Below are 24,567 nucleotides of genomic sequence, written 5' to 3'. Positions count from 1 at the left end.
CATGAAGCCCTGGGTTCGATTCCCGAGCACCACATATATAGAAAATGGCCAGAAGTGGCACTGTGACTCAAGTGGCCAGAGTGCTAGCCTTGAGCAAAAAGAAGCCAGGGACAGTGCTCAGGCCCTGAGTCTAAGGCCCAGGACTGGCAAAAAAAAAAAAAAAGTTTCAAAGAAATAAGATAACGGGCTGGGAATATGGCCTAGTGGCAAAAGTGCTTGCCTCCTATACATGAAGCCCTGGGTTCGATTCTCCAGCACCACATATACAGAAAATGGCCAGAAGTGGCGCTGTGGCTCAAGTGACAGAGTGCTAGCCTTGAACAAAAAGAAGCCAGGGACAGTGCTCAGGCCCTGAGTCCAAGGCCACGGACTGGCAAAAAATAAATAAATAAAAAGAAGGTAAGAAATAAGCGTCCCAGCTTTCTTGCCCAGGCTGAATCACAATCCTTAGATCTCAGTCTGCTAAGATTATAGGTGTGACCACTAGAGCCCATATGGCCAGATACTTTCTTTTTCTTTCTCTGTTCTTTCTTTCTTTCTTTCTTTCTTTTTTCCTTCCTTCCTTTCTTTCTTTCTTTCCTTCCTTCCTTTCTTCCTTCCTTCCTTTCTTTTCTTTCCATTCTTCTCTCTCTCTCTCTCTCTCTCTCTCTCTCTCTCTCTCTCTCTCTCTCTCTCCTCTTCCCCTCTGTCTCTTTCTCTCGCTGTCTGTCTCTGTCTTTCTTGTACTGAAGATTAAACTCAAGGCCTGGTACTATGACTTGAACTATGTTCATATCTCAGTCTTTGTGCTGGCAATTAGTTTTCAGTTAGAATCTGTGGTTTGCCTAGGCCAACCTCAACAGCAACTGTTCTACCTGTTTCTCTGACTTTGTAATCATAGCTGGAATTATACTTATGTGCCACCATGTTTGGACCCTGAAGGTTTTTTACAAGTCTGTGTTCTAGCTTCTGTTAGAAAGGTCTCTGATCAGGGCTGGGAATATGGCCTAGTGGCAAGAGTGCTTGCCTTCTACACATGAAGCTCTTGGTTCAATTCCCCAGCACCACATATATGGAAAACGGCCAGAAGGGGCGCTGTGGCTCAGGTGGCAGAGTGTTAGCCTTGAGCCGGAAGAAGCCAGGGACAGTGCTCAAGCCCTGAGTCCAAGGCCCAGGACTGGCCAAAAAAAAAAAAAAAAGGTCTTTGAAATAAAGCTGGAGGTCATATCTTCTATGACCACCTGCTTTCTACACTGCCACCTGGAATGTCTCGTGTCTGACAGCTCTGTATTCCTCTGCACCGGCTCAGCCTGTGCATCCTGTATTAGATGACTGGGGCTGTGTGTCACTTGACCCTTGGCTCCTATACTTCCTCTTCCTTAATTTGCCACTTTTCATTTCCTCAGAGAATTCATGCCTATGCAGTACATGCATGCCTAGGTAAAGAGCTCAGAGATCTTAGTCTCAGTTGTTTCACAAATTTTGGACACATGTTTTCTGCTCGATAGGCCCACATCATAAGCGAGCTTCTCTATAGAAGAGAAATAGAGAAATTCTCCTAGGCACCCTTGCTACCCGAGTAAAGACGTAAGACTGAGGCTCCATTACCCAGGTCTCCAACCCTGAGGGACGCAGCATGAGCGATCAACCTGAATATGGCACTGTCTCAGCAGCAGTGATGGTGGTGGCTCTGGGTTCACAGTGACTGGGGCACAGGGGAGTGCAGCTTAGGTGAAGATCTGAGGATAACAACAAGCAAAGCCTGGGAAGAGGCTGGACAAGGCAGTCCCAGGCTTAGGGAAGAGCAAATGCCAGTTATAACTCTCAGCTGGAAAAGAAAGAACTATTGGAATAATTCCAAGAAAAATCCCACTGGGATGAACATAGAGACCATAAACAACAGTCACAAAAAAGAATGATCAAGCATTCTTTATCTCATCACAGAATAAGAGGATATTAGACAGCAAAAAATTTCTGCAAAGAATGATTTTTCCATCCAGGGAGGTTTCCAACGTGATGAATAACATTCTCTCTCTCTCTCTCTCTCTCTCTCTCTCTCTCTCTCTCTCTCTCTTCTCTCTTTTTCTCTCTTTCTCTCTCTTTCAATCTGTCAACCTCTCTCTCTCAATCTCTCAATCTCTCTCTCCTCTCTCTCTAGACACAAATTGCCTGGAGTAACCTCTGTTAAGACAATGGCATTCAATCTGCTTCTAGGCTGACTATGATTCTTTAAATAGTTTCAGTGCATAGAGATGAGGGATCTGAACACTTAGAACTAACTTCTGGGAGTACAGATTGTTTTGGCAATGTTTCTGCAACATGCTAGAGGGGGATGACATGGATACAGCCAGACAAGTACACCTCAGAATGGAGATGATCTAATTCACTCATTTAAATAAACATGTGTGTGTTGACTTGTGTTGGTTTACCTAGATGTTTACAATGGTACCTAACATACTAGCAAATTACAGTAATTAAAACACTGCCAATATTGTAGAATATTTTCCTTATGTCAGTCAGAATGCTAAGAGATTGCACATGCTTTCTAATTTAAATTCAGAACTATATAACAGATATTACTACTTCAACTTTAAAATGGAAGGATTTAGAAAGTCAGGCTTGGTAGTGTATACTTGTAATTCCAGCTACTTATAATGAGGGTATGTTGTGAGTTCTAGCCTGGGAAAAATTTGCAAGGTTCACAAACAAAAGGAATATTAATGTGTCTGGCTGGCTATTTTTGCGATTGTTTTCCTATCACTCTGGGAGGCTCAAGGGCAAGGCCAAGTTCCCGAGGCAAAAACTTTGTTAGACTCCCTCCATTTCAGCTAATCAGGCATGGTAGTTTACATCTGTAATCTCAGCTTTCTGAGAGGCAGTGGGAGGAGGATCTTGGTTTCTGTTCAGTCCCAATCACAGATGGCAGACCTCCTTCTCTGAAAAATAAAATATAAAGACCTTGGGTATGGCTCAGGTGGTAGAGCACCTGCCTAGCAAAAGCAGGGTTGTGAGTTCAAAATCCAGTGCCACCAATAACAATGATAATTAATTTGATTAAAAATGTGAAGGAAGATGGGCATGGTGATACTTTGGAGGCAGAGGAAGGAGGATTAAAAGCTTCTGGCCAGCATGGGCTACAGAATGAGACTCTGTTCCAAATGATTTTGTTTTCATTTTTGTAAGTGAAAGGGAGACAAATGAGTTGGGAGAAATGACTGAAGACAAGACTGAATACAAAACATGGCTCCAAATGTTCATATTACCGACTTCATTAGCAACTCCATCTCCTGGCATGTAAGTCACATAAGTAATTTGTTTCTCTTCATTGGCACTATTTGTGTGTTTTATATTCATTAGCAAAGTTCTTCTCAGCTTTCTTGTGGGAGAGAGCTCAAGGAAATGAGGGCGGTTATTAGAAATATTTTCCCCAGCTCTGGTTTCAAGACTACAGTAGTAAATAAGAAATGTTAAAGTCCTCATCTTGTCTTCACTCTTCCTAATCAGCAGCTGAAAATTCACCGCTGATCATTTAAGAAGCGTTTCCTCAGCCATAAAAGTGTCTTTACTGCCGCTTCCCCTAATGAGCAAATCCCACAGTACAGTGTTCTCCCCCAGGAGAGACAACAGGAAGAACTGGCGTGCATGGCCCAAGCCAAGCTCAGTAATTTCCCATAGCTGGGGCTGAAAGGACATGCAGATAAAAACGTGCGCCCTCCCTCACCTCTACCCACCTAGACTACTTCAGTTCTGATGCCTGATGGTTCTCTTAACCGTACAAGATTCCCCTACATGTTTCTCACATATAAAGCCCTTCCACTGAAAATCAAGACTTATATGTTTTTCCTTCTTCTGGCTTAGCCAGTTCTGAAATTGGACATTAGACATACAGCATACATGGTGACACCTGAATCAATGTCACATTATGGGCCACAAGATAAGAAGTTGACGGATGCTTTCATTCCAATGGTAAAAACTTGGGTGTTCTTGATGCTGCCCATCATGCCTTAAACTTTGTTTTAAAAAAATCAGCTGGAGGGGCTGGGGATATGGCCTAGTGGCAAGAGTGCCTGCATCATATACGTGAGGCCCTGGGTTCGATTCCCCAGCACCACATATACAGAAAACGGCCAGAAGTGGCGCTGTGGCTCAAGTGGCAGAGTGCTAGCCTTGAGCAAAAAGAAGCCAGGGACAGTGCTCAGGCCCTGAGTCCAAGCCCCAGGACTGGCCAAAAAAAAAAAAAAAAAAATCAGCTGGAGAGCTTTAAGGAATAATACTATACTGCCTGGAAAGGAACTACACTGAGCCAAAGGTTGAATAATAATGGATTCAAGACCACAGTTGGAGTAAATGCCCGGGTAACTATGGCATTTTATTTCAACTTGCAAGTTTTATATTAGTTTTCAACTCTCCCTGACAGCCAACAACTCCTTCACAATTTGGTTTGATAGGTGTGTTTGTGTATGTGGGGGGAGTAATGGAAGGAAAATACACAAAGACTCTTAATTTGTGAAAAAAAAAAGTGTAATTCAACTTATGCTGTTTGAAGTGGGTTTAAAGTGGTATCTGGAACTTTTCAACATGCATCTGCTTCATGAAAGTGAAAAAAATTACCAAGAGAAAAGTAACTGATAATAATGGCTCTGAGTTGGAGTACTACTCATATTATTTTTCTTCAAATAGAAAAGCTAGTTTTACTCACACATATCTGGTTTGGTTGAAATTTTCCAAATGACTCAAAATCAAAGGTTACATAAATTAATCATCAATCTATCATTAAGGTTGAAAGTTTCTCTTTGAAAATCCACTGTGGCTTACAATATATGACCTTGGCTAATTGTTCATGCTGTATGGAAACAGCTACTTCAAATGATGTCTAGAAGGTTATTATTTCAGCAAGAATAACAAACAAGGCCTACTACTAATTTTAGTTAATATTGGTTGTTAAGAAAAGGCCAAAATATCATACACAGTATTTTCCCTGCCTCTTAAAAAATGTATTTAAACATCCTTCAGATTTGTATTTCAGCAGTAGACCATAAGAAAAATTATTTGAAGATAAAGAAAAGTTGGCCTGTATTTTTTTAGAGTAAACATTGGACTACTATGGTTCTGTATTTATAACAGCATCAAGAAAATAAAATCGGGCCTGGGGATATGGCCTAGTGGCAAGAGAGCTTGCCTCGTATACATGAGGCCCTGGGTTCAATTCCCCAGCACCACATATACAGAAAACGGCCAGAAGTGGCGCTGTGGCTCAAGTGGCAGAGTGCTAGCCTTGAGCAAAAGGAAGCCAGGGACAGTGCTCAGGCCCTGAGTCCAAGGCCCAGGACTGGTCAAAAAAAAAAAAAAGAAAAAAAAGAAAATCGTGTCTAAATGATCAAACACAACAAATGGTTAAAATCAAAAGCAATGTAATGAAAGCAGTTTAATCCCTAAGAGCTCAAAAAAAATCTAATTTGAGTGATATGTTCACACTGACTTTCCTGATGATTGAATTTGTTTTGTCTACTGCTACCTATCCTACTTGCTTAATTTAAAATTCCATTCCTACCACTTCCCAGCTCTATGGTCTTGATTTTAATTCTCCAACTTTCAGGTTTTCTACCAGCTAGTAAAGTTGTTAGCACTAACTTATTTATATGGTATGTTGGGTACTAGGAAAATGGCTTTCACGAATCCATTCATTTATTTGTATATAACAAATCTATGCAGTAGGGTGTTACCACCATCCCTGCTGTTCAGCTTTCTATTATTATAACAAAATGCCTGAGATAATCAGCTTAAGAAGAGGAAAGGCTAATGTTTACTCCTAATTTTGTAGGTCTCAATGCATTGGGAACTCTGAGGAGGCAGCATTTCATGGTGGGAGAGTGTGACAGGGATCCATCGGCTTTCTTTTATCCAGGAAGCAGAGAGAAAGTGGGGGAAAGGGGCTGGCATGCTACATGTCCCTTTGAGGGCACACTCTCGGTGACCCAAGACCTTCTACTAGGCCTCATCTCTTAAAAATTCCACATCTTCCCAGTATTTCCATGAAGTGGGAACTGAGCTTTGAATGCATAGGCATTTGGGCAACACTTAACTAAATCATTTAAAATACCATCCCAATTTTTAAGACAAGGAAACAGAGATCCAGGGAGATTCGGTTATTTGTCTTAAGTCTCAGAGCTGGTAATATAGCAAAGATATGAACCCAAGGAAGCAACTCCTGATGACTGCTTAATACCAGTGGGGGATGGGTGGAATGCTTCTTTAAGTGGTCAGAATTCTGTGAGAAAATGCTGGTCAAGTATATACTCTCGGGATATGACACATAAATATATAACACAGAAACATTCTGATTCTTCACTATAAGTGAGTTTATGAATAGGACACACTGATGGATTACACATGCCTTCAATGATTTAGATGACTTTCTATTTGTACCATAAAAAGTTCCATGTTTCTATTACTGCTGACACCCTTCTTTCAATCACAATCACTCAGACTTTTATTGGGGGGGGGGGGGCGGCATCAGTCATGGAGCTTGAACTCACAGCTTGAGTGCTGTCCCTAAGCTATTCTGCTCAAGGCTAGTCCTCTACCACTTTGAGCCACAGCGCCACTTCTGGTTTTCAAGTGGTTAATTGGAGACAAGAGTCTCGTGGTCTTTCCTGCCTCCACTGGCTTCAAACCACAATCTCAGATCTCAGCTTCCCCAGTAGCTTGGATTATAGGCATGGGCCACCAGCATCTGGCACCTTCAGACTTTTAACGTATCTATAAAACTGTAAAACAAATACTCACATGTACCTGCCATACTGCTTAAGATGAAAAAACAACACCAGTACCCTTGCACCCCTACATCTCCCTCTGTGATTATTTCCTGCTCTGAAAAACAATGGCTAGGTTAAAAGACATGCTTCTCAGAATTAAAATATTGAAATCACCCTTGGCTTTCATCTCACCATTCACCATAACTTCTGTTTTCCTCATTGGGAAAATCTCTCTCTCTCTCTCTCTCTCTCTCTCTCTCTCTCTCTCTCTCTCTCTCTCTCTCTCTCTCTCAATTCCTGATGCCTCCATTACATAGTTCCAAAATCTGAAAATAATTTTACAGAGAAAGTTAAAGTATAGATGAGACTGTTCTCTTCTGGGGACCCTAGAGGAGAATTTATTTACCTGCCTTATTCAGCTTTGAGTGTCTGCCTGGATTCCTTGAATTCTGACCCCTCCCTCCATCTTCAAAGCACATCACAACCGTCTCTGCTTCTGACATCATATCATCTCTCCTCTGAACTTTTTGTGTGTCTCTCTGCATGAACCATTGTGATTATCAAGTCTGTGTAATTCATCTACTTTCCTCTATGTAAAGAAATGTGGTCACATTTGAGAAATATTGTTGGACATACCACACTCTCCTCCTCCACCCTTCTTTCCTTTTAGCCTCAGCCAGATAATTACTTCTTGCCTCTGAGATATTGTGATTACCTCAGTATTGAACTTCTGGCTCAATTAGTGAGGCAGGAGTATAAGGAGTGTCTCTATCCTTCGACATCAGCATGCGGGCATGCCAAAAGACGCAAGGGAATGCTTTCATTTCCATTTTGTTCTCAGTTATAAACTGAATACTTCTTAAGTTTAAAGCATACAAAAATGTTCCTTGATTCACTTATACATTTATCCATTTGCAGGAAAATACCCCCATCAGATAGAGAGAAAAGTCTTCAATGTATCGCGTTGCCTTGGGGTACTGTTCTCCTCACTGTGTCAGCAGCCGAGCTTCAATTGCTCTTCCCTGTAATCAGTCCTCCATTGTAATACCAAATCCATCCTTTTCAAAATACAGAACTGTCTTACTGAAAAATAATAATAAGGCTAGCTGTGAGGGTACACGCCTGAAACACCAACATGGGATTTTCAGTTCCAAACCAGTCTTGGGTACATAACCAGGCCTTGTTTGAACATCAAAATGAAACAAAGCTAAACAATGTAAAGGATACCAATATTGGAAGAGAACAAAAAAGTAACTACCAATTTACCTACTAGTTATGATTATGATTCTCAAACTTCAAGTAATTGCTAGTCACCAGACTTCAGAAAGGTCAAAGTCAGATTTTGTCACCAGCTGTACCTGGGGTTAAATACTAAAATTGTGCTCAGTTGCTGTTCACTTAGAGAAACTTTTTTCTCTAATAAGAAGCATTACTTGAGGAGGGTAAAATTGGATTTGACTGTGAGGAATTTAACATTACATGTAGCAGTCAGTATGGCTCAAAAATCTTAGCCCTCTTCTTTGCTTTTGGTGATATCCATGCTTTTTATAGAAATGCTATGTCATATTAATCATTTCAACTAGAAGCCATATTTTTAGCAGATTGTGTGACTGCATAATCCAAACTATGAGGACACAAATATCAGGACAAGATTTCAAGAATGAAAAAGTTGTTAAGAGTAAACCTGAAACCCACACATTCTGAGTAGTCTTTATTCAAAGACCAAAAAAAAAAAAAAATCTTTCAATCTTTTCCTCTACTAACAGGACCAACTTTCACTAGCAGGGGTACTAAGTATTTAAGAAAAATATTTTAGATCAAAAAACTGCAAAAAAAAAAAAAGTTGAGAATAAAAGTCTCGCTACATTAATTTGATTTTTCACAAATTGGGAAAGTCTGACATTATTTGATTTCACCCTCACAACACGTCCACTGAAGTCACAAAGTAAAAATACACTATGGAACTTGGTGTAAAGAACCTGTCAAATAAAATCCAGATTGCTTGTCTTGACCTTCAAAGTGCTCTCGATTTGGCTTAAACCAATCTTTTCCATTTTCTCTCCAAACGCTCTTTCCTGGGCATTAAGTCTGAAAGTTTCTCTATAGTTGCCTCCCTGCTAATTACTTTAACTTCTTTATCTATACCAAAGTTCCAATCCTCAATGCCATAGTTCCAAGGGTGAGGAAATGCACAAACAAAATGACCAGATCAATTTTTTTCAGAAGAAGCTTTTGTTAATCAGAAGCTATCACTTTAATGACAACCAGCTTCCTATCACTGTAAGAAAATACCCAAGACAAGCAATTTAAAAGTGGGAAAGATTAATTTGGTCACGGTTTTAGAGGTTTCTATCTATGAATGATTTGCCCCGTGGCTTGAAAGCAAAGTGCCTCTGGGTAGGAGCATGAAGCCAACAGATAGAAGAAGCCAACACATCTCCTGGCATCTGAGAAAGACAGAAAAAGAGATCGGGGTCCCACAATCCTTTGAAGGCCACACAACACCCCCAGTGACTTAAGTCCTCCCATTAAGCCCCTCCTCTTAAAAGGCTCCATCACTATCCAGTAGCAGGAAGCTGGGGACCAGGCCTTTTCCACACAAGCCTGTAGAGTATGATAACAGAGTTGTAACTTAGGAATTTGGCTTGAAATTTGCCAATTTTTACAGAAAAGCTATCTAAAACTTAGATGAGCCACACGAACAACCTGTAGGTCAAATTGAGCTTCAGCTTTAAGAAGTTTCTTTGGTCTTTTTGCGTATCAGTCAGCACTTCTTCCTCAGTGGTGAGCATCAACTCATCAACTTCTTGTAGACTCCTGTCTCTCTTGTCCTTTCACCTTTTTTTGATCTTCATATTTTTCTCTGCTTCTGAATGTGTTTTTCCTTTATGTTTTTGCAGAACAAATGATCACTTACTGGAAGGATTTTAGCCTTGGATTGTTTTCCTAGACTCAGGATTCATTGAAAATGACAAATGAATAAATTACCCTCCAAGCTCCTTTCCCAACTCATGCTAAGAGTATGAGCATTATTCATCTGTTTATCCAGCAAATTTCCTTTTTGTTTGTTTTTATTACTTTCCAAAGTTTCTACCGTTTAACAAGAAGCTTTCTAGTTGCTTTCCACCATTGTTCCTACTCAAGAAGAATATGATAAACAATAGTGATGGGAATACAGGAGAATGTGCTTGAGGTTTACTTTCACCAGTCAAAGTGTAGCATTCTCTGGTATTTACCGCGGGTACACAGACTCTGGTAGTGAGAGTTGTTTACAAAGGTGTTTTGTGTCATTCGTATGTAAGTTACCTTTATGAGGTATTGACAGTACCTACTCGATCAATCAAAGTCATAATATCAATAGCGCTAAATCAAGTCCAATTTAGATATTAAATTTCATATTCCATATCTGACTTCCATTAATGTGAGAAAATTGAGAATTCTTTATGGCTCATAACAAAACACACTTATTTCTGTTGTGACCCATGTTTTTCCTGCCTTAGTCACATTGAATATATCTGTTACTGAAGTCTGTTATGTCAGTTCATTAATGATCCAAGTAGCCTTCATCCATACTTCAAATCAATACCCATGATGTACTACAAAGCATTTCTGCATGTGTATGTGTGTGCGTGTGTGCACGCATCTGCGCACAGGCCTAGGGCTTGAACTCAGGGCCTCAGCACTGACTCCAAGACAATGCTCAAGACTAGCTAGCATTCTACTACTTGAGCTATAGCTCAATTTCTAGCTTTTCTTGTTAATTCTAGTTTATTACCCCAAGCTGGCTTGGAACCATGATCCTCAGATCCAGGCCTTCTGAGTAGCTAGAATTACAGGCATGAGCTCCAGATGCCTGGAAAATCTCTTCTACTTTTGAAGAACTTAGAGTTCTTGGGGTTTATGAGTGGCAACAGACTGGGCTTGTGTAGGCTTCACGAAGACTATTGCTTGCTAGTAGTCTAAATTGGGAGAGAATAATTCATTTCTGGAGATTCTGCTTTCTAACCCAAATTATGAATATTGTAATACTCAATAATGGGTGTTTTATGTATATTAGGACTTATGTTTCTCTTCCCCTCCCTCCTACCTTCTGAAGTGGCATCCATGGGCTATGGCCACCTTCTTTCCAAAGGGGGATCTGTAGAAAGGTGTAGTATGTATTTGGTTCCATATAGCATTTGTAATTCCTCTCCACACACACAGTCACTTTAGATATTCTTAGCCCTGCCATTTATGTACTTGCTCAATATCTTTTCCTCTCTAGAGTCATTTGCTGAATGAATAAATAAAAGTCATGCAAATTGGGTTTGGTAAACTTGCAGCCTAAGTTTCATTACATTTAGGGCACTGAGAAACAACTCATTCTAGGTCCAAAGTAATGATACAAGAATAAGTTAGTGGCTAGAATGTGGCTTAGCGGTAGAGTGCTTGCCTAGCATGCATGAAGCCCTGGTTTCGATTCCTCAGCACCACATAAACAGAAAAATCCTGAAGTGGCACTGTGGCTCAAGAGATAGAGTGCTAGCCTTGAGCAAAAAGAAGCCAGGCACAGTGCTCAGGCCCTGAGTTCAAGCCCCAGTACTGGCAAAAAGAAAAAAGAATAAGTTAAGTACTTCCTTACTTAGCAGACTTTAAATACAGGAAGGAAGACTTGCTGATTGCAAGGTGAAAAATGAGAAAAGCCTTTGTGGCCTAATTGAAATAGGAATTAACTATAAGCCAGAATTAGTGTCACTGGGAAAAGGAAGTCAAAATTTCATTAAGATGTAAAGATACATATAAAAGTGTTTGTATTCACTCATGCAAGAATTAATTGCAGGTAATGAGCACATTAACAATGGGAAAATAGTCAATTTGGAAATCTAATATTGTGCTTAATTTAATTCTGCATCCACTCAGAAGGAAAGTGATCATATTCCACGAATTCTCACTTCATAACTAGGAAGCAGGTGGTGGGGAAGGGAAAGGAAAAATGAATAATAGCTGCCAGGTCTCTTGTTAGTGTTTACATACCTCTTCTATTACATAGCTTTACCACACTCTCGTTATGCAGGTTAGAAAACAGAGTCTCCAGAAATTACTTATTCCCTCCCAACCTTCACTGCTTGCAAGGAATACTTTGGGTGACTTCTCAAGAGAAAATGAGATGCAAAAGACTTTAAAACGATAGGAAAAAATAAAGGAATTTTTATAGTTGAATTTCAAACAGAAGACTCAGAAATAAATAATAATTGGCTTCCTTATGTACAGAATTCAAAAAGAAGCACAATGAAATATTTTTATTACTATGCTCAGGTAAAGAAAATAAAATTCACCTAGAGAAAGAGAGCATATGTGATTATTGATAAACCAGAGGAAGAACTTCCAGAGACACAAAAGCACAAGTTGAGACGAGTTCCAGATTTCTGTGCAGGAGATCTCTGAGGAGAAAATGATCAATCACTGTCAGAGAAGATTTCTGCATTCATCCACTTTGGATGTGTGTGACATATAATTATAAGGTTGAAAGAAAACTTCAAAGGTTCTTCCTATAGTAACCTCCCAGACAGAATGTTCAAACGATTACTGAAAATAGGTATTCAGCCCTTATTTAAAAATCTCTAGAGAAATAGTTTACTCAGTGTCCATGGATAATACATCATACTGTCTTCTTTTCTTCCAGTTACAATGTTTCTTCATGTATGCCCTAAATTAAGAGCCAGAAGTACACAGCTGATCTAAATAGCTTCGTATTCCTACATATTAATGAAAGGCTGGTCTTACAAATCAATTCGGAAATTACTTCTCCAAGTCTGGTTCAGATCAGTCATTTCCCATACCTGCGTATGTAAGTGAAAAAGAATACTTTCCTATTACTGTAAGAAACAAAGTTTGTGCTAGAAATTATGTGAGTGTATACATATATCCCTTTAACAAATTAGGTTCAGTTCTGATTTCTTTTATCTGAAAAGGATTTGCATAATTAAGGGTCAGATTTTTATGTGTCATGGGTTAGCACAGATAAATGGTCTCTAATTAGAAGTTAAGACAAGCTTGCTGGCGAGTTATAGTTTCAGCTGGATCTTCTGTAGTTTCCAGCAACCATACAGTTCATCTTCTCAGCTGGAACACTTTTGAGAGCTACACATTGGGGACCTATGAATAGTCACAGCAAGATGATAGTCATACACTGAAACTGTCCCAGTCAAACTGGAATGTCCAGTTACCTTATCAATACCCAAATCCCTCACATAATGAAAATGATCAGAAGATCTCAAGTTACTCTAAAAATAGGAGCTTTCCTCTACGTAATTTGGACAACTTTGTAGAGATAGTCTTCCAAATCTATGAACGATTCTGATGGTCAAGTTAAGTGTATCCTTCTACACAATGCCAAAGAAAATGCTGGGTTACCGGGACAATTCTTTTAAAAAAAATGGATCATAGAAGAAGAATTCCGAGAAATAGTGCTGAAAAAAGTTGTGGTGAGTGGACTGTGAGGGTTCATGAGTTTCGAGTTTTCTGAACACCTCTCCCATCAGAAGTGTGATCCACCATCTCACGTAAGCAGCAGATGGCACATTCTCTCTGCACATCCCTGAGTTTGGTGCTGTATGCCAAGGAAAGATCTGAATCAGGAAATCAGCCTTAATGAAATCACATAACATGTTTACATTGCTTATCAGAAAGCATATTTTCTGGGTCACTCTGAGGTAGGATTCTTGAGGACAATTCTTCTCAATTAGCATAATCCCATTTCCAAGATATATTATTCATCTAGAAAAGGTCTTACTTTGAATGTCAGATGTTCTTGCTGGCTAGTGGAGAGGCTAGCTCTAATTCTCATTCTTTCATGTGTCTTTAACCCCCTTCTGTCCTTATTTCTCCAGTTTGTATCCCATGTTAATTATCAGAGTACTACAGAACATGTCCAGTTTCCTCACCTGTAAAACAAAAATTTTGGATTAGATGATGCTTTAAAGTCTGTCCAGCTCTAAATTCATACAATCATATCTCATTATAACCATTACATTGCTTTCTCCCTGCTTCTGTTGACCAATGGATGACACTCTATCACTTGATCCCTAGACTTTGCTTTTATTATTTGCTTCAATGGAGCTGGTGGGAGGAATGGAAACTTTAGGAGGTTTAGTTGGAAGAAATGAGTCATTAAGAGTGTGCCTTTAAAGAGTATATTGGAGCTGAGCACCAATTATTCCAGGTACTCAGGAGACTGAGATCTGAGAACAGTGGTTCAAAATCTAACCAGGACAGGAAAGACTGTGAGACTCTCATCTCCAATTAACTACCATTAACAACTCAGGGACAGTGCCCTGAGCACACATGCACACACACACACACACACACACACACACACACACACACAAGTATAGTGAGATCCTAGCTCCTTCTTCTATTTCTCTTTCTCCTCCCCTCTTCTCCCTCCCTCCCTCAGTCTCCTTAACTTCCCTTTCTCACCTCTCCTTTCCACTCTTTTCTCTCTCTGTATGTCTGACCAAACATCTGCTGAGTCTTTTGATAGTCAGAGAAAGAAAAGAAGTACATGTGCAGAGGTCAGCAAAAAACAGAGGTCAGACCATGCTGGATGATCAGACTTCTGACATGCCCAATTATGTTTCAGAGGCTTTTAGACACCAGACAATTCCAACAGCTCTCCAGCTGATTTTGCTCCATCCAAAGTTTGAGAATCATTATCCTGATTATCATTTCACTATGTCTTGACCACATAAGTGACATTCACAACCACCTAATTTTTCAAAAAAAAAAATTCAGGACATAATGAGGCAACAGAGATTATGAACTCATTCTTTCTCCTAGTTAAGCAATATGAATTAAAACTAAGTCCATACCCTTCTGTTTTCCTCATTAGTGGATGTGGAGGTCTTTCTTCTCTTTTCTTTTCTGTTAAAATCCAAAGTGACAGATATTAAGAGAGCAGAGAAACAGTCAGTGAGTGGTGATGAATTAATCCATAAAGGATCGTTTCTTGTGGCAGAGTTTCCAACACAAATCTTAGACTAAGTAATGATGGGTCCCTTGTTTATTCACCAGAACAAAACTATCCTATTAAAGAAAAATACAATTATTTCGCCTTTTAATAAGGAAGACTTTCATATTCTTTCCAAAGAAATAGCTTCTGGTATTAAGTCTCTCCCAAGACATTAAAGAACTGAGATGAAAGCAATTTTAAGTTGCTGTGAGTAAGATAAAACAAATGCAAGTGATGAGAGAGTTGTGTAATTCCTACACAGTTTCTATAGGCCAAAAGCTAAAGGATATTTTTTACTAATTAAGTTGGTAAGGCAATTCAAAAAATGAAACTGAATTATAATTATGACTCACTTATCACACAAAAAAGCTTCCAGTTGCCAAGTAGCAATTAATAGTCAATTAATTGATGGTTAATAGTTGTTCATCCCAGCTGGGCACCAGTGGCTCACGTCTGTGATTTTAGCTACACAGGAGGCTGAGATCCTAGGGTCATGGTTTGAAGCCAGCCCCAGGAAGGAAAGTCTGTGAAATTCTTATCTCTAATTAACCACCAAAAAGCCAGAAGTGGAATTGTGGCTCAAGTGGTAGAGCACTATTCTTGGAGATATGTGTGCACCATGGTGGAAGTTTCAAGATAATGATGACCAGTCAGGTTCCTCTGGATATGTTTGAAAGTTATAGAGACATTTCCCCCTCTAAATTTTAGATTTTAGATTTAGAGTGGAATTGTGATGATCCTTCATGGGTAAAACTGGTAAATATTTTTCTATGAGGTCCCTCCCTCTGCTGTGATTAAATTTAGAATGCATTGCTTTGGGTAGGAATTAGTTAACTGATAGCTCCAAGAAACCACATAGGTTCTATTTTGGATTGATATTTGCCAATAGAGGATACACAATAAAGAAAGAAAGAAACATAAACCCCCATGATATTTTTCAATTAGTTCTTTTTCTCCCTCTTTGAGACACAGGCCCCAGGGAACTAAACTCTTTTATCCTGACCAATTCTACCAATCGAAGCTGTCATCCCCTGTGGGTTGTTCAGGACAAACAATGTACTTCCTTTAGACCACATTATGCATAGCCATGATCCCCCTCCCATTTTGTGCATTGAGCCTGCACACTACAGGAATCCATATCATTGAGCCAGGGGAGGTAAATAAAATAATTGTCCACTAGTTGTTTTTATTTACAATGGGGTAGCAAGAGTAGCCTCCATGTAAACCCATCTTACCTTCTCTGGGGACTGCTGAAAATGAATCTAACAAACTCTAACATTGTACACTCTTAGAACAATGTCATTCCTTTTTTTTCAAATCAAAGCATCAATAATATATTCTGGTGGTTTGTTGTTGTTTTTTTAACATGCAGGCTTCCTGGAGAAAACAAAAGCAAGAAAAATTCTCTGTAAATAATAAAATCCAAAGTGAGGTCAACATTTCCATCCTCAGCAGGGGACAACGGTTTGAACTCTCTTCTTTTTAATCATGAATAATTTTCCCACCAGCACAGCAGTCCTACTAGTTTCTGGAAGGTAGATTCTGTGTTCTTCTACTCTGATGATTGCCTACTATGAAGCTGGTGTGATCTGGGTGCTAATGTTTCTTTGCTGTTACTTATAGTTGGTGGAAGGAAAATGTTGTCAGGTGTTCTTTGCAGTGTAGGTTAAACCAGAAAAATAATTAGCTAATCCTTAAAGCAGAATTAAGATGATTGAATAGTAATTATATCTTACTTGAATAAATAGAGTATAATCATTCACTATTTACAGCTAATACCTTAAAACAAGAAAACAACACAGGAATCAACAGGAAAGGAAGTATTGTATTGATTGGCTCACAATGACTTCAAAATGGTCCTACTGGTAAATTCTTCACTATATGGGCCCCAAGAAAAGGTCTCATAAAGCACAAAACACTGTCAAGGTCAAGAGTTCTCTGATCCTCATGACTTGGACTCAAGGATGGGGTCTCCTTTCTTCTGATTACCCCTTAACCACAATGCATTTAGTTAGCTGACAAGAGGCCAGGCACCATAACATATTGATGATGCACTTGAACTCTGGGCTCAGAGCTGACTTCTGCTGCTTATTAACCATGTGATCCCCAGAAATATTCTCAATTTTCCTTGGCCTCAGTTTCCTTATCAATGAAGTAGATATATATAATAAAAATAATATATTAATAATAAAAATAATATATTAATAATATTGACTGAATTAAAAGTGTTGTTAGGAAGATTCAATAAATTAAACTTGACATTTGTAGCTCATACCTATAATTCTAGCTACTCAGGAGGATGAGATCTAGAGGATCAAGATTTGAAGTCAGCCTGGGCAGAGAAGTCCATGAGACTTCATCTCCAAAATAAGTAGAAACAAAAATCTGAGCTGGAGAAGTTGCTCAACTTCACAGCCAGCCCAGGAAGGAAAGTCCATGAGACTCTTATTCCCAATTAATCACCAGAAAACCAGAAGTTGTGCTGTGATTTAAAGTGGTAGGGTACTAGCTTTGAGAAAAAGAGCTCAGAGACAACGTCCAGTCTCTGAGTTCAAACTCCACAACCAACAAAAAAGAAAAAAAGAATTAGGAGGCAATTTAAAATGAAGTAAGAAAATAAGAGTCAGGTACTAAAGACATGAACATCTCTTGGCTGCTGGTAGGTTGGTATAAAACCCTAACCTCCTGGCTGGAAGAACTGTCTTATGTCATCTGTGGTCCTATGTTTCTGTTTCCCTGGCAAGAAAAAGAAGACAGACTTCTCAAGACAAAAAGGCAAGAGAAGGCCCCGAAATCAGTAGTTCACTTATAGCACTCCTTCATGGACTCTTTTTTAAAATATTTGGTCTGTCAAGGGACTTGAACTCAGGGCCTGAACATCATCCTTGAGCTTTTACATTCATGGCTTGCCACATAGAATCCCTATAGATTGCAATCTGAGATGGGCCTCAGACTACAATCTACCAATTTTTCCCAAAGCACAGCTGGAAATACAGATGTGAGCCAGCATATCTGGCTTATTTGCTGAGATGAGATGTTGCTAATTTTGATACAGACTGGCCTTGAGCCATGATATTTCCTATTCCTAATTCCCAAAAATATAGAAAACATTTTTTAATCTCAAATAAACATTTTGAAAATATTGCATGCATTTGTAAGTTACTTTCCCCAGTGCCAGTACTAGACACAAACACTGCTGGGATATCTGGACTGGGTGATTGCAGAGTGGTGTGGAAATGGCTCTTGGCCTAGTGACCAGAGGCCTGTGCTCTGATGCTGATCCTGACCTCTCATGTGATTTGGACCCATCATCTTCATCCTCAAAATGTTCGCAGTTCCTTGTTACCAAAATGAGGATGTCAGGATTTTGAGAGAGAAAAGTCAAAATCCCATTTAGCCACTCAACTCAGTTTAGTGGCACAAGTCTTGGAGCCATATCTAGTCCTATTTGTGAACTCTAGAACTGACTCTGTGCCCACATGTTTCGCTTTCCCAACATGTTCTATTCCATTTGCTAAAAAGAACAAGAAATGCCCAATGGTCAAGTGTTCAAAGGATGAAACCAACCAGGCAACTAGGATGAGACAACCCTTACTTAGAGAAGAAGGGAGGAACTTGATTTGACTTGAATGCCTGTTTTCTGACAGGAACAACCTCATCCATGCTCTCTGTGCTCTGGCTCTGCCCTCTGGGAGGATCGTCATGGTTTTCAGTCTGCTAAGATTACAGTGGCCTGAAGTTGTGATCTAGGTTGTGATTGGGCCTCTGCCAAAAGGAGAGATTATAGCTTCCTGCTGGTGCAAGTTTGGGATTTCAGGAGTCTTTCAAATCCCAATTATTCATTTAGATTGCTCATTTCATGGTGATACAGTTTCTCTAAAATGGATTTGATTTGAAAAATCAATTTTTGGCTTCCCAGATTTCTTACAGAGCATAATAACATGTATCAACTATACACCAGCTACTCTAGAGGCCATCTGAAAGGATAAGGCCAAGGCCTCCCCTCTATCTGATGTTTGCTGAACTCGGAGTCAAGTTCACCTATGATCTCTTACTGGACTTTGTCACTTCCTAAGGCTCTTATTAATTTGAGGGTCTTCCAGTTCACAACACAGAATTTCTGAGTTTGTTACAGAAAGGGGATGAGAGCAAAAAATTGTGATAAGGATGTTTTACAGCCTGGCACATGATAGCCGCTTTTCACTGACTAGAACCCAATAACTGGAAGTGTTAGCTAAGTAGCTAACATTAGCAGGAAGGAGAAAATGCCTCAAGCTGCAAGAATTCATTCCCTATTTACCCAGGCAGAGCCATGGCCCCTCAGATAGCTTGCATCCTGGACCAATCATTAAGATAATGGACTTTGAGCCTCCTGATCCAACATTCTCTGTATGTCAAGGTCAATCCTATATCCTAAGGGGTTTAGTAGTTGCTATAGGACCTTCTGCTGGTAGCATTAAGCTAGAAAGGGCAAAAGAATGAAATGTTCAGTGTCTTAACCTTGCACAAGTGCAGGCATATACACTGTGCAGCCTCCACACCATTTGCAAAAGACTCAAAGAAAGGTGAGGGCTCCAATTCCCATGCCACCTCGTAATCTCACCTTGTGGATAACTGTAATCTCCAACAATCTCAGAGTGGTCATTCTCCCTCTGGACTGCCTGACAGACATCCTAAGGTATACTTTGTTTTGCTAGTCAATCCTTTCTAGCTGTGTTCCTATTCTTTATGTTTCTTTTGATAGGCAACCTCTTAATCTTAGACAGCTCACTTGAAGAACTGATATGTCATCCCATCTACTGGTGACAGAGGGAAACTGAGATAATGGAATCTAGCTTGGTACTATGCAACTGTTTTCTGCAGTCATGCACATATCCTGTATTCTGCAGAAAATAGTAGACATTTGTCACACTGCTCTAGAGCTCTTGAGCATTGGCTAATGTAATGAAAGAATTAAATTTTAACTGCAGGTAACTTAGATTCAAGTAAACACACATGGATAATGATGACCATTTTAGGTAGCACAAATTCTGATTTTCAAAAAAAGAAGAAACAAGCCAGTGTCTCCCTTTGTCACAGCCACAATTATGTCTATTATGTAATAGTGGAGTGAAAGCATCTCAAGTATGTCTTATATATCTTCTTATGTTGTCTCATAAATGAAAATAGAAATTATTATTGCTTAGCTCCCTGTTCATAATTGGTGCTCTACCATATGAGTCATACATTCAGCCCAGCTTTTTGCTAGTTATTTTGGAGATGGCAGGTCTTAGACTTTTCTACCTGGGCTAGCTTCTAATCTTGATCTGAAGCTGAGTAGCTTAGCCACCTGTGTAGCTAGGATTACAGGAGTGAGCCACCAGCACCCAGCCATTGTTGTCATAGGAGGAATATCAGTATAAGCTGAGAAAAAAAAAACCCACACAGGTTATATTTATGGTGGATTGCTATGTAAACCATGTAGAAGACAAATTATCCCTATTGTATTTATAGAAGCAGAAACTAGAGGTAAGAAGGGGGACCTTATGCTGATCATAAACTTTCTGGTTTTGCTTTCTCTTCAGTTTCATGAATAAGGAGCATGTTAATCTTCCCATTTATGATTCTGAGTGAGTGATAGATTGGCTTCAGTCTTGAAGCTTCTGCATCTACAATATTTTGTGTGAGAGAATGTCATGGGAAGGTTATTGGGGCAACGAAGCATGTTAGCTACGCTCTAAAGAAAGCCAATCCTGCTTAATCCAAAGGAAAAGCCTCTATAACCAACTATTTAATAATACTATGGGACTGAGAATTAACTGCAGAAGTAAGCTTTCAGACTTTAGTTGTTTCCTGATATAGGAACCCATTTATTTATTTTATTAGTTACAGTTTATTTCTAAAAGTGAAATGGAAATCCCATTAACAAAGCCAGAGTCTTTTCAACAAAATTCAAGTTTTAAATTTTAAATGTTTTCTATTCATTCCTAAATCTGTATTGTATGTATGTATGCATTTACTTATTGATTTATTTATTTATGTTAGCCTTGGAACTGAACCCAGGTCTCTGAACTTTCTTACTCAAGGCTAGATCTCTACCACTTTAAGCCACGGCACCATTTCCCACTTTGTGATGGTTAATTGGAGATAAGAGTCTCACAGACTTTCCTGCCTGGGCTGGCTTTGAACTGCAGTTCTCAGATCTCAGCCTCCTGAGTAGCTAGGATCACAGGCAGGAGCCACTGGCGCCTGGATGTGCTGTTTATTTTTACAGAGTTTACAATTATATTTTTCTTTCTTGCAAAAACATATTATGTAGTTGAAGAAAGTAGAGAGTGGGTTCTTTCCTCCTGAGGTGGTAGTAGTATAGGATAGGTAGAATTGTGATTCTTTAGAGCAAATAAAGAAAGCTTGAGTATGCCCACTTATACAAGCACGCACATTTTCTTCATTTTATAGTTCGTAATGTAATATGCTAGTTTCTCTTTCATAGTATATAGTCAGTGATATTTGTGTTCAGTAAAAGCAAGATGGTGTGAATGACAGTCTTCATTTTCCATGTTATCATTTCCTGAAGAACGGAAACAATGCTGGCTCTAAGAAATGCAGTAAAGCCATTGGTGGCTTTAGATTTTTAATTACCTTTCCATTCCAGTGCCTGACAGCCATTGAAACGTATATACTATAAAAGATTTAATGTGCTGGTTTTAAAAACTTTGAATTTGGATGTTAACTTTTCGCCTCTCATTTATTTCTCTGTTTCCGTGGAGAGTGAAATGGTCTCTGATGAAGGAATTCTAAAGACCAGCAAGGACGTAGGACAAGAGCCTTCCACGGTGACCAAGGACCTGCTCAACATAGAGACAACTTGTTTATGATTGCCTCACTCCAGTCCAATGGACCAAAATGAGGGTTTCTAACTGGATCACATGTTTTAATAAATGTGATGACATCTGTGTCACAAGCTCCTTCATCTGTGAAAACTGCTCTGCAGGCATGGAGAGAAAATTATACAAACTAAGAAGCTGTCATTAAAAGTGAAGACTAATGGGAGGGGAAGGAGGAATAAGAGAGGCCAGTGTGGGGGTGTGTGTGTGTGTGAGTGTGTGTGTGTGTGTGATATCAAAGTATATTATATACACGTATGAAATGTCATAATGCAACCCATTATTCTGCACCATAAAATATATTTTGAAGAATTCTCAAACGTGTGGATTATTTTGTTAAATATGCACATCTTGGTCAATCAGCTTATTGACTGATTCATACCTGAGAGAGCATAAAGAAAGTGGGGTTGGGCACAGGGAAATAATTGAAGGGCAAATCAATATTCAGCCAGCCATGGTGACATCTGAAGTCAGGATGGTCCTTCAGAGCTGTAATTAGAATTGAGATCAAAGGATTGTGGATTTCCTCAGGGGAGTATTGGCATCACCTTGGGTGAGATATTTTCCTACGGTGTAGGAGAAGCTAATACCAAGCTTTAAAAGAGGAGTCACTCAATGTGTTTACATTAAAAATGAATTCAAAAATTATGATGAAAATAAACTTTCATGGACAGTATAAACAGTTTGGTAGACAGAAACAAGCAGACCATGCAAGAGGTAATTGAAGGAGATAACAGTGGCATAACCAACAACAAAACAATGGAGCTTATAAGATTCAGGATATATTCTTTAATAATAGAGCCAACAGGATGTGTTTAGTAATTGGAAATAAGGAACCATTCTCCAGGATTCTTTCTACAAACTGGACTGGAGCAAAAGGCAAATTCTCTGATATGATACAATTTATGGTAAACTCTACAAACTGTAAATAAGTAAAAGTTATGTTCAAATCTAAACACAGAACTCGTAATAGTGTTCCAAAATTAAATCCGTACCCAGAATGATGACACCAACATATCAACATGACAAGTTTTACTGCAATCTACCTTCCACTTCTCCTTGTCAATCCATGAATCAAATGGAGGTCACATTAATAATGATCTCAGTCATATCAAATCTAGTTCTTAAATTGCATAGCATACAAACTCACCTACCAAAATTTCTACCTCTAGTCTCTCTGGATATAACGGGAAGGTGTTAGACGTGTCTTCTAATTATCATTCATAAATTTTCTTTCTTCTTTGCTCACTTGTTACTACCCCAGTTGTCATGGCTGCTGACAGCTTGTCTGTGACTTTGTCACTTGTGGAACAATGCCAATCTGCCCCTATGGCTTTAGGAGAATTAGTAGCAGAACTAGATGTGATTCTGTGTGGACACTGGAGGATGCAGCCTGCCTCCAACGTGTCACTATATTCCACACATAGTGGTGAGAACGTCCTAGCCACACCTTAGCAGGGTTGTACCAAATGGTGCTAATTCCTGCTATTACAAACTTCTAAGCCTGTCCCATATTAAGATGGGCCTTCTGGAAGTTGATTTGTATAAGAACTTTTGGTTGAAAGAGACAGCAGTAATGATTTTTGTGCATATTTGAGGGGAAAGAAATGACTGAGGAAGAACAAAGCTTCCTACATTTTTTCTTCCTTGAAACTTGCTTCTGTGTGCAACAGGCAGCATGGCGTATACTTCAGTTCCTCACAGAGCCTCTGGTAACAAGACCCCCTTGTAGGATTTCAGATACAATTGAGAGTGACCTAGATATCAGCATTTGGGAGATTGAAATGTCAGTTTTATAACCAATAAAAGCTGGGCGATATCCAACAGATTGATCAGGCCAGTCACTGCCCTGGTGAAATATGGGCTACCCTGTAAACAGCAGGATGGGGAGGAATGATCAGGCTTGGTCTGGCTCCACATCCAAGGTCGGTAATCATTGACCACGAAAGAACAGGGTGTGAAGCAAAGAGCTGTTCAGTAGAAAACAAACAAACAACAACAAAAACCATGCACATAGAAACACAAGATAAAAGGAAATTGAGTCCCTTCCTCATCCTTCTATCTCCACAATTCTCTGATTTTGGCCTCTGGATTTTGGCCTCCAGTGTGAAACACAATCTTCATTTAAGTTTTCTATCCAGGTAAACATACAATATCTTCTAAGGACACAATTCATTTCTATCTGAAACCCAACCACTTACCTTGGTCTTCAAGTTGCACTACCTTCCTGGAATATCTGGCAGACTACAAGAGCTCAATAAATGTCTACCAAAGTCAAAAGAATTGTCACCCCTCCTGAAGAGGTCTAGAAGCCATGAATATGTTTGGATTACAAAACAGACTTTGTCTAAAATTGTATGAAAGACAAGAATCAAAATAGTCCAAGACACATGTCAAGTTGCCTCTGTAATATATTTGAAAATTACAGCTGAAGTGGGAATTACTTCTACTCATGGGCCCCACAAAAGGAAGTCTGCTAGAAAAATATGCTATCATCAGTCACGAAAGGAGGGTAAGTTAAAATAATAAAAAAGCTCATTTTTGTTTTGGAGAGGTGACAGTAGCCCGGTTACACACTCAAGTGCTTACTTCTTTAAAAATAAACTCTTATGCTGAGTAAAGAAGTTGGCACTTGATAGGATTGCTTGTTATTCCAGGCCTTTCCATTTTGAAAAATCCATGACAGAATGTACAGTATGTTTTACCAGTCGCTCGAGAAGCCACAGTAAAGTCCAGCTGTGAAGCACCTTTTAATGCTGGGGAAAACAGCCATAAATTACATAACCAATAGTGTCTCTGAGGATCTACTCAGCTGAAGGTTATAGAAGACAAAACCTAATTGGCTGAGCCCTTATACAGAGTTTATAACTAACTTACTTTTTAGAAAATTTATGACTATACATACAAAGTTATAAACTTCTAAAGTATATATAAGTATTTTTATTAAAATATATGTATAAATATACATATTCAAATA

This window comes from Perognathus longimembris, chromosome 18 (genome assembly GCF_023159225.1).
Source record: "Perognathus longimembris pacificus isolate PPM17 chromosome 18, ASM2315922v1, whole genome shotgun sequence".
Classification (NCBI taxonomy): Eukaryota; Metazoa; Chordata; class Mammalia; order Rodentia; family Heteromyidae; genus Perognathus; species Perognathus longimembris.
This window is presented reverse-complemented; position numbering follows the sequence as displayed.